We start from the raw sequence: 11,828 nt of genomic DNA on the forward strand, positions 1-11,828 counted from the left end.
AGTAGGTGCGGTATGACTTGCTATGGTCGTACCTCTCGTACAGATAGTCGAATGGAATGTAGGAGTCTTTCAAATAGGTCAAGCCTGGGTTCTTCTTCAGTCCCATCACCTTAAGGAAACCCCTACCCTTGCGATTCTCTGGCATAAGCAAACCCGGAGTCTCCCAAGGAATACCAGCTAAGCCTCCTATTTTTTGAGCAAAGGAGTCATTTCAAGGTCCCCGAAGCGGAACACGGACCTGTCACTATCCCAGAACGGAGTTGCAGCCTCTATGATTTTGTTGTCAGGCTGGATTTCTAAAAGAGAAGGCAGATTCCCTAAGTATTTTCGGACGAGTGTCTGATCACTGGAGTGGAGATCTTCCCACCATTTTAGCAGCCTTGGATGAATGTTGGTTACCATGCCAAATCTGGGGATTTTGTGCCTCATTTTCAGCAAAACAGAGTGTTAGATCCTTACCCTGCCAGACTCGACTATTTAAACCAATAATTAACATAAAAAGCATTTAGTTCTCCAAATAAATGCACAGAACATGTAGGTGTCCGTTTGGGTTTCAGGGAAACCCGATGGACTTTGGACAAGGCTATCTTAATGAGTCATTATGTGGACAACATAACTGACTCGGCTAGGTTTGACCATGATGCATGCACAGTTAGACAGAGTAAGGTTTCTATTGGGGTATTAGACAGGTACCCTTGAGCGGACAACTCAAGAGGTAAAGGCACGGAACCGTCGACTGCACCGCTGATCGACTGGTTTTACCACAAATACGCCTTTGCTGAATTTAAAGGGTGATAATATTGGAAGAGCGCAACTACTCATTATAAGCGTTGCTATGGTATTTGTTTGGAACGAGTGGAATATGATGTTGAAGATGCAGTTTACAAGAATGAAACAAATTGACATGTATTTTCACGTTCATAAGATAAATGATTACAATAATCGCAGTGATTACAACAATATTGAAATAAAACAGTAAAGGAAAGAAGCTAAAGGAAAGAAAAGACATGAAGAGCCAAGTCAGTTTCGTAGTGAAAGAATAAAAGACAGTAAATAAAGCAATTAATGAGATAGTAAAAGTCACAAGCAACATGCAATGGTAAAAGCCTAAAGAAGATCCCCAGTAGAGTCGCCATGCTGTCGACGCCCCCTTTTCTCTAACCGTGGGGTCAGAAATCGGGTATACGACATTGGGAAGGACAACTCTATTCCCTTTCGAGAATTGGGTTTCAGAATTTGAAGAGTCGCCACCTAATGATTATAGTGCATTAGGACACTTTTTTAGAAGAGTTTGAGTTGGAAAACCATAGTTCGGGTAAGGGCTAGAAATTATCTCAAGGGGAAGGTGTTAGGCACCCCTCAAGATCCACTAGTGTGGCTCCCGACCATGTTACAATTGTGACTTTACAAGTAAACAATCAAGGCTCAAATAAGGATTCACGTATAACATTGCAATCAGGTTGAAAACTTTCGAAGGTAAATAGAGAGGGAAGAAATTTATAAAAAAACGATTTGAATAGTTTTACAAGAAGAGATGAAAGAAAATAAAGGGAGGGGAGTCCTACGTTTATAATCAATATGGATCACTTCAATGCAATACCGAGCAATCACTCCTCAGAAGAGGGATCACACGTGATATTAGCGCATCGGTCATCATATCCATATCTACCATTCCCACCCCGTTAAGGTGTTAAAGCGTAGAATGGTATCGTTACTTATTGCATGCTATTACCCATCCCAATCCTATTAGTCCCGGAGGCATATGGGACTACTAATCCTAAAGGGGAGGGAGTTGGGGCTTTTGCAGAGTTTTTAAAAGGCTAAAAATCTAGGCGACAAGCAATAACAGATAGCAGTTTAAAGGGAAACAAATAGCAGTTAAGGCTCAAGTCGGCCTCCTCATTCAAAGCAACAAATTATTTAGCATGACTTACAAATACTGGTTTGGTCTGTATTAAACTTAACGTAGGAAGGGTGGCTAATTTATCATATATTTTTCAGATAAGAAGTCCGAATTAGGCCTGCCTGCTGGTTGTAATTATCAAAACTGATACAATTATAAAATTTTACCCTAAGGCTTGCCTAGGCGTTAAACAGAACATATAGACATGATATCTATTAGTTTCAGAAATAAAGAAGTAAACTGATTGCAGAAAAAGAATTGTCAGTTACAGGGACATAAGATCTGCAGGCGTTAAACATTATTGCTACTGATTTTAGGCTTATAAGCGAGTTGACGATTCAGGTTTAGTTAACAACTCCTATAGACATGTTTTCTAAGTGTTTCTGATTTGAGCACTGTTATTGCTTATGCATGAATCTTTTAGGCAGGTCATCTACATGCAATTGATTAGGTATTTAAATCCTATAATAGGTTTGGCTAATGACAGATGCAGAATGCAGAAAGTCTTATAGGCATGGTGTCTATATAAAGATGCAGAATTTCAGAAGTATAGTAATTCTCTATGAACATGGTATCTATATGAGAATGCAGAGTTTCAGTGATTTGCAGAACTTTAGAAAAAAAAGTAATCCCTATGAACATGGTATCTACATGAGTGTAGAATTTCAGAAGTATAGTAATTCCCTATGAACATGGTATCTACATGAATGCAGAATTTCAGAAGTATAGTAATTCCCCATGAACATGGTATCTACCCATTGCATGCATAGTCCCCTACCCTTTTTCCACTAGCCGACCCCAAATGTATATAACAAGATTATTACAGACCAGAATGAACAAGAAAAAATATATCAGAAATTAAAGATTCCAACCAAGGAGAGCCTAATTCAGATCCCAGGTCTGAAATATGAAATAAACCAACTTCCAAAGATCAGATTCCAAAGCCTTTCTCTTATTTGGGATGTGTCAAAGTTCTAAGGAGCTTCAAGAACCCCAGTCAATGCTTACACCCCAAATATATTGCAGAATTAGATTATAGTGTAGTGTGGAAGGGCCAGCCCTCAAATGTCCAAGTTCAGAGGGAACTCAAGGTCCCAAAGCAAGGCTCAAAAGAGAACGGCAGAACTTAATGTTCTAGGAATAGGTGTAGGTGCAATAGAGGGGAATTAGGGAATGCCAAGGCAGGCTGGTGGTCATGCCCAACAATTAGGAGTACTGGCACACCCCTGACCAACCTGTCAGCTAAAATTTAGAGAGTTAGGACCTATTGAAGGTCAGGTTTAACCCTGGACAGCAACTTGGATGCTGCCAGGCTATACCTCAACTCAACACACCTGAGGGAATGGGTTATGGGAAATTTAAAGAGCCTAGGATCCAAAGGATCCAGCTTTAATCCATGGATAATAACTTTATGTATTGCCATGTCTTAAACCACAACTCAAGCACATAAAGGGGTATGCGGAATGGGATTTATTGCAGTAACAGATAGCAAGACATAAGCATACTATCATTGAAGTTGAACTCTACAAAGTAGTAAAGTAGGCATGGACATAAAAATGGGTAAGTAAACACATTGGGGTTGATGCTAGAATCAAAACTAAGACATACCAGTTTTAGGAAAAACAAATGAAAGCAGAAGTCTTGAGAAAGCCAAAGTGCAGAAAGTTTTAGAAGGGGTTGTGAGAATTAAGTGAAGCTCTGAAAATGTATTCCGTGTCATGAAAGAAAAAGAGTCAATTATTTATAGCTTGGAAAACAGGTAGAGAGTAAGGGAAGAATCATAGTAATTATGGAACTATGTATTAATTATAATCAATCAACAAAAGAACTTGCTTTACTTAAGGAGTTCAAACTCAAACGGTAATGGACATCAATCAGTTAAGGAAAGAGAATCAAGTAAACATCTTGTGTAAAGCAGGAAATTAGGGGTAAATACATAGGGGTTTAACTAGGGAAAGAAAATTTTAAAATATACGGTTAGCCCAAATAAGGCAAGAACACAGTAAATCAATTAGTACCTAGTAAATCGAGGAATCAGGGATTCGACATTACCAATCAACCAAGTCAGAAAGAGAGGAAAGATTTTAACTTAAGGAAAATCAGTAGCAATCAATTAGGCCTATTAAAAGGGATTCTGAATCAATCACAAGTTGGAAAGCCCTTTTACAGAAAGGTTCATCACATATAAAGAGCATACAAACACGTTAAGCATGAAAGAAAAATTGTCATGCCATCGCAAAATCAGTGGAAAATCCAGTAACAGAGTTTAGAAGGGTTCAAAGCAACAGAGTAAAGAAACTAATTCGAAGCGTGATAAGAAAAAACTGATAAGAACAGTAGAAGGAAGCATGCTTAAGAAGATCCTATTAGAAGAGGCTTAAACAAAGTTCAGTAGAAGGGAAAAATACTAAGAGCACTTAAGAACACGATAGAAGAATACAGTAGGTGAAACATACCAGAACATAGTAGAAGAAAATAGTAGAACATAGTAGAAAAGCATACAAGGACTTAGTGTAGAAAACACAATAGCAGAACATACAAGAACGTAATATAGAAAGCACGGTATAGGAACATACGTGGTAGAAGGAAAACATAAGAACACAGTAGAGGCAAATACATACAAAAGAAAAGGAGAAGAAAGTCAGATAAACACTTACGTATTTTCAGAAAACCCTAGATGGTAAAAGAAGCTTCGGAAATTAATTTTTGAAAGAAAAGTTAGGGAAATCGTTTAAACACTCAAGTAGAGCATAGATACACAACAGATCTAAAATAAAAATCCGGGAAAACCTCGGAGGGTTAGGGTTTCAGAAGAACCCTAGAAAAAGGTTTGAAAAGGTCACCGATCTGAGTCAGAGAGGTCAGAATCAGGCTCAAAACACCATGGTATGTCGGAGCAAGGCCGAAGATGGCCGGAATCTTCGAATCGGTGAAGGTCTGAGTGAAGACCTTCGAGGTTTGGCCTCGAACCTTCGAGCATCAGGCATGCCAGAGCCGGAGGAGGTGAGTGTAGGCTGTCCATGGCCTGAGAAGCCATGGACTCCTGTGAAAACACGGTGGAACAAGGTAGGAGGAGGATAGGGTTCCGAAGGACATTGAGAGAGTTTTGGGATTCATAGGCAGCGTCATAGTGCAAATGGGGTTAGGGTTAGAGGGGTTAGGGGATTAAAAAAGGAAAGGGTGAATCAGGGCCGTTGATCAAAATGATCAACGACCAGGATTTAAAAGGAAATCCGGACGGGTTTGAAAACGGGTTAAGGGGTCGGGTAAAAATAAGAACTGGGTCGTCCGAATTTGAGTTTGAAATTGGGTGAATTTTACACTAAAATTGAAATGTAATGGGGCTATAATTGAAATGAACTGAGGCTACATGTTAAATAGCCAGTTTTACCCTTTTTAATTTATAAAAAATAGTAATGATTTTAAAAACAAATTAAAAGCACCGAGCTAATTAATAATATATAAAAATTAATCTAAAAATGCTGTAAATGATTTTATGATTGCGAAACGCTATTAATCGTAATATATGCCATATTGCAATTTTATGTAATTTAGCTTAAAAATATCAAATGAATTTGTAAAAATATGCAAAAATCACGTTAATTATGTTTTGGTGTAAATATGAGTATGGAAATAAATTGTTCACCAAAATGATAATTTCGGAAATAATTATTGGATTTTGTACTGTTAAAATAGACAATAAATTGGTTTTGAAAATCTTTAAAAATTTGAGAAAAATACCAATATACTTAGGCATGCTTATATATGCATACACATGCTATTTTGAAAGTATTTTGAGTATAAAAAATATATAGGGAAAAATTGGGTATCAACAATCCCATGACCCTCCGAAATCAATGACACAAGCACGCAACATGTGCTCCAATATCTAAATAGTGCGCTCGGACTGCCCGTCCGTCTGAGGGTGAAAAGCTGTGCCCAACTCAACCTGAGTACTCAACTCTTGCTGCACATACCTCTAAAGCTGCGATGTAAATTGAGTTCCCCTATCCGAAATCATGGATACTGGGACACCATGCAAACGAACAATCTCCCGGATATAGATCTCTTCCAATCGCTCTAAAGAATAGGTAGTACACACAAGAATGAAGTGCATAGACTTGGTCAACCGATCCACAATCACCCAAATAGCATCGAACTTTCTCAAAGTCTGTGGAAGTCCAACAACAAAGTCCATAGTGATCCTCTCCCACTTCCACTCTAGAATATCCATCTGCTGAAGCAAGCCATCCGGTCTCGGATGCTCATATTTCACCTATTGACAATTGAGACACCGAGCTACAAATCCCACAATATCTTTCTTCATTCTTCTCCAACAATAGTACTGCCTCAAATCCTGATACATCTTCGCGGCACCCAGATGAATGGAATACCGCGAGCTATGGGCCTCCTCCAGAATAAACTCCTGAAGCCCATCCATATTGGGCACACAAATCCGGCCCTGCATCCCCAACACCCCATCATCTCTAATGGTCACATCCCTAGAACCATCATTCTGAACTCTGTCCTTAAGGACAAGCAAGTACAATCATCATACTGGCTCTCTCTGATGCGATCATATAAGGAAGACCGAGAAACCACACAAGCCAATACCCGACTGGACTTCGAAATATCTAACCTCACGAACCGATTGGCCAAGGACTGAACATCAACTGAGGTCTCTCCCCAACAAGAACATATTCCAAACTCCCCATACTCACTGCCTTTCGGCTCAAAGCATCGGCCACCACATTGGCCTTTCCTAGATGGTACAATATAGTGATATCATAATCCTTAAGCAACTCCAACCATCTCCGCTGCCTCAAATTAAGATCCTTTTGCTTGAACAAATGCTGAAGACCGTGATGATCAGTGAACACCTCACAAGATACACCATACAAGTAATGTCTCCAAATCTTCAATGCGTGAACTATGGCAACCAACTCCAAATCATGAATGGGGTAGTTCTTCTCATGGGGCTTCAACTGACAAGAAGCATAAGAAATAACTCTACCCTCATGCATCAACACACATCTAATCCCAACTCTCGAAGCATCACAATACACAGTAGATGAACCTGAAGCTAATGGCAAAACCAACACTAGAGCTATGGTCAAAGCTGTCTTGAGCTTCTGAAAGCTCTCCTCACACTCATCCGACTATACAAATAAAGTACCCTTCTGAGTCTACTTGGCCAAGGGCGATGCGATAGATGAAAATCCCTGAACAAACCGGCGATAATAACCCGCCAAACCAAGAAAGTTGTGAATCTTTGTGGCTGAGGACGGTTCGGGCCAATTCTGAACTGTCTCTATCTTCTTCGGATCAAACTAAATACCCTCGCCGGACACCACGTGCCCCAAGAAAGCCACTGAACTGAGCCAAAACTCACACTTGGAGAACTTTGCATAAAACTTCTCCCCTCTCAATCTCTGCAACACAACTCTCAAATGCTCTGCGTGCTCCTCCTAACTACGTGAATATACCAGAATATCATCAATGAAGACTATGACAAATGAGTCAAGATAAGGCTGGAACACACTGTTCATTAAATGCATGAACGCTACTAGGGCATTGGTCAGCTCGAAAGACATTACCAAGAAATCATAATGACCATATGAGGTCCTGAAAGTTGTCTTAAGAATATCTGAGTCCCTAATCTTCAACTGGTGATAACCTGAACAGAGATCAATCTTGCAGAACACTCTCGCTCCATGAAGCTGGTGGAATAAATCATCAATGAGAGGCAAAGGATACTTGTTCTTAATTGTTACCTTGTTCAATTGCGTATAATCAATGCACATCCTTATAGTGCCATCTTTCTTATTCACAAATAGAACTGGTGCACCCCAAGGTGACACACTAGGCCGAATGAACCCTTTAACATGGAGTTCCTGAAGCTTCTCCTTTAATTCCTTCATCTCCGCTGGTGCCATACAATACAGCAGAATAGAGATGGGCTGAGTGCCCGGCACTAGGTCAATACCAAAATCAATATCCCTGTTTGTTGGCATGCCCCACAGGTCTGCAGGAAACACATCGAGAAAATCCCTCAACTGGAACAGAATCAATACTGGGAGTCTCAGTACCGACATCCCTCATGAAGGCTAGATACGAAAGACAACCCTTACCAACCATATGCTGGGCTTTCAAGAATGAGATCACTCTACTGGGAACATAATCAGTCACGCCTCGCCACTCAATCCGTGGCACACCAGGTATAGCCAATGTGAATATCTTAGCATGATAGTTCAGAATAGCACAACACGGAGATATCCAATTCATGCCCAAAATCACATCGAAATCCACCATAAACAATAATAAAAGATCCACACGGGTCTTCAGACCCCCAATAGTCACCACACACGACTGGTACACACGGTCTAGAACTACAGTATCGCCCACCGGGGTAGATACATGAACAGGTAAAACAAGAAACTCACGGGGCGTACCCAAATAACGAGCAAAGTATGATGACACATATGAAAAGGTTGAACCGGGATCAAATAATACAGAAGCATCTCTATGGCAGACTGAAACAATACCTGTAATAACAGCATCTGAAGAAATAGCTTCAGGTCTGCCTGGAAGTGCGTAGAAACGGGCCTGACCGCAACTTGATCGACCTCCCCCTCTGGGGCGACCCCTAGCTGACTAACCTCAACCCCTAGCTGGATAGGCAGGTGGTGGTGAAGTAACTGGCGCTAAAGACGATGACTGACCCCTCTGCTGAGATGAACTCGTGAGATGACGAGGGCACTGCCTCCACATATTACCCTTCTCACCACACTCATAACAACTCCCAGGTACTGGAGAAGGGGACTAAAGGGAACCCCTCGCACCGAAGTGACTAGCAGATGCACTCAACATAGAAGAGCCCTGGCACTAAGTGATGATTGGCCCTGATGTGAACTGTGAGAACCATGACCCGATGACGCCCCACGATAACCTGGGTGAGCTAGCTGAGCATGCCTGAATGGATGGCCTTTGCCATGCTGAAACTAACCCCTCGAAGGAGTATCACTATAACTACCAGATCCTCGAGGCCTCTTGGCCTCCCTCTCTTCTCACTCCTGGCGACGAACAGACTAAATCTCACGGGCAATATCCACAACCTCCTCAAAAGTAGCACCAATCACCCTCTCCTTGGTCATGAGAATAAGAAGCTGATAAGTGAGGCCATCAACAAATCTCCTAATCCTCTCTCTATCTGTCGGGACCATCCAATTAGCATGATGAGCTAAATTGGAGAACCTCATCTCGTACTGCGTCACCGTCATCTCTCCCTAACACAACCACTCAAACTCCTTACGCAACTCTTCTCTGTGGGATTGCGGCAAATACCTCTCCAAAAAGAGAACGGAGAACTGCTGCCAGGTAAGGGGTGCTGCACCAACAGGCCTACGCCTCTCAAAAGCCTCCCACCAAGTAAAGGCAGCTCCCAAAAACTGATAAGTAGTGACAACGACCCCGCTAGTCTCCAGAATACCTGCTGTACAAAGCATCCCTCTGACACTTATCTAAGAAACCCTGGGCATCCTCGCCCTCTGCACCACTGAAGGTCAGCGACTGTGTGATGTCACGATCCTAAACCCGTACCCGATCGTGATGGTGCCTCTCGTGAAGACAAGGCCAGCCAATTAAACCCAATTCAATTTGAAAACAATTAAACAACATAAAAACAATCTAGAACGTGATTTAATGATAAATAACAATTAAGTGCGGAAGTAAAACCCAACACAGCCCTAACCGGGGTGTCACAAGTCACGACCATCTAACAATACGGAATCCTCAATTGTAACTATAGAGTGAAAATACTGAACTAAGGACATAAAGGAAAAGAGATAGGGAGGAGCTCCGGGCTGCGAACGCCAACAGCTACCTAAAGACTCCTCGAGATCCGCCTGAAACTAGAATGAATCAGCACTCGGGAGCGGGACTAGCTACGCCTGAATCTACACACGGGGTGCAGGGAGTAAAGTGAGTACTCCAACTCAGTGAGTAACAAATGTAAATAACGACTGAAAGTAAGAAAACATGTAAGGCACAAGGCATTCTATAATGAAGCAGTAAAATCATTTAGGAACAGCAAACCAGTGAAAAGTCAAGTAAAATCCTCTTTCACAAGTAAACAAGTAATTGACAGGTAATTAAGGTAAAGTAAACAAATAGAAGTTCTCCCCTCGGGCACAGTATCACCACATCCGCCCCTCAGGCAACATCTTAGAACAATAACAGCCCCTCGGGCTCAATTTCACATCACAATGGGTACCCGCCCTCACTGGGGGGTGTGCAGACTCCTAGAGAGGCCCCTTACAGCCCAAGCGCAATATTAAGCCACCTTGTGGCATCATCACTAGGCCCATGGCCTCATATCAATCAAGCCACCTCGTAGAGTACATATCTCAGGCCCTCAGCCTCAAATCAATATCAGTGTTTCCTCACAACATAGGCCTTCGGCCTTACTCAGTCAAAATGCTCACAAGTCACTCGAGCAATAGTAAAACACTGTTTCTCAGCCCAATCATCATGTAAAATATCATTTAAGTATTAAAACTGAGTAAACATGGCTGAGTATGAAAACTGTGCGAAAATAACATGACTGATTCAAGTATAAAGTCAAAATAGTGAGGAAATCTCAGTAAAAATCCTCGAAGGGTTCAAATAGTTGGCACGAAGCCCAAATATGGCATTCGGCCCAAATAATCAAGATAGCAATTAAATTTCAGTTAAATATGCGGTAAAATCATCAATCGGGACGGACCCAGTCACAATCCCCAATAGTGCACGACCCCACGCTCGTCATCAAGCGTGTGCCTCACCTCAATAAAGCACTACGATGTGCAATCCGGGGTTTCAAACCCTCAGAACATCATTTACAAATATTACTCACCTCGAACCAGTCAAATCTCTAGCTCGCGATGGCTTTTCCCCTAGAATAGGCCACCACTCGCGTCGAATCTATCCAAAATCAAAATAAGAACGTCAAAATATGCTGAGGGAACGAAGCCCAAGCGAAAACAATCAATAAATGGAGAAAATCTCGAAATTACCAAAACCCCACCCCTAGGCCCACATCTCGAAATTAGATAATTTTTACATCAATAGGTTCCTTATCTCCCTATGAGTTCATACATATCAAAAGTTCTCAAATCCGACCCAAAATAGTCCTTCAAATCCACAATTAAAGGCAAAAGTTTCCAAGCACTAGTTTCCCCAATTTTAACCTTTGATTTCCATAATTTCTAGCTCTAATCCATGAAATAATAACATATGAACGAGTTTTAAGTCCAAATCCCTTAGCTCAATGAAGTTTCCTTGAATTCCCTCTTTCAAATCGCCCAAAAAGCTCCCAAGCCGAAGTCAAAAATGGTGAAATAGATCAATTTCGCGAAATGAAATAACTTATATGTTCTGCCTAGGCCTTTCCGCATCTGCGGTCCTTCAACCGAATTTGCGGTTAAATCCTCCGCTTCTGCGGAAATCACTAATCCAGCCTAAACTGCATTTGCGACCATATTTTCGCATCTGCGACATCGCAGATGTAGACTCTTTACCGGTTCTGCGATCTCAGCTCACCTTACCACTTTTTTCTTCTGCGGCCAACTCTTTGCTTATGCCGCACCGTACCTGCCATCCCCAAACTGTAGGTGCGAAAACACCAAAAGCAGCAATTTCAGCAGCTGCAATAACATCTCAACCTCTCTATTAACCACCCGAAATCACCCCGAGGCCCCCCAGGACCTCAACCAAAAGCACAAACATATCCCAATACCTTATTCAAACTTGTTCCAATAAACAAAACACCTCAAACAATATTAAATCACCCAAAACACATCGGATTCAAGCCAAACTTTCTAAAATCTTCCAAATTACGCTTTCGATCAAAAACCCAACAAAACCACGTCCGAATGACCTAATATTT

Source organism: Nicotiana sylvestris, chromosome 6 (genome assembly GCF_000393655.2).
Source record: "Nicotiana sylvestris chromosome 6, ASM39365v2, whole genome shotgun sequence".
Taxonomy (NCBI): domain Eukaryota; kingdom Viridiplantae; phylum Streptophyta; class Magnoliopsida; order Solanales; family Solanaceae; genus Nicotiana; species Nicotiana sylvestris.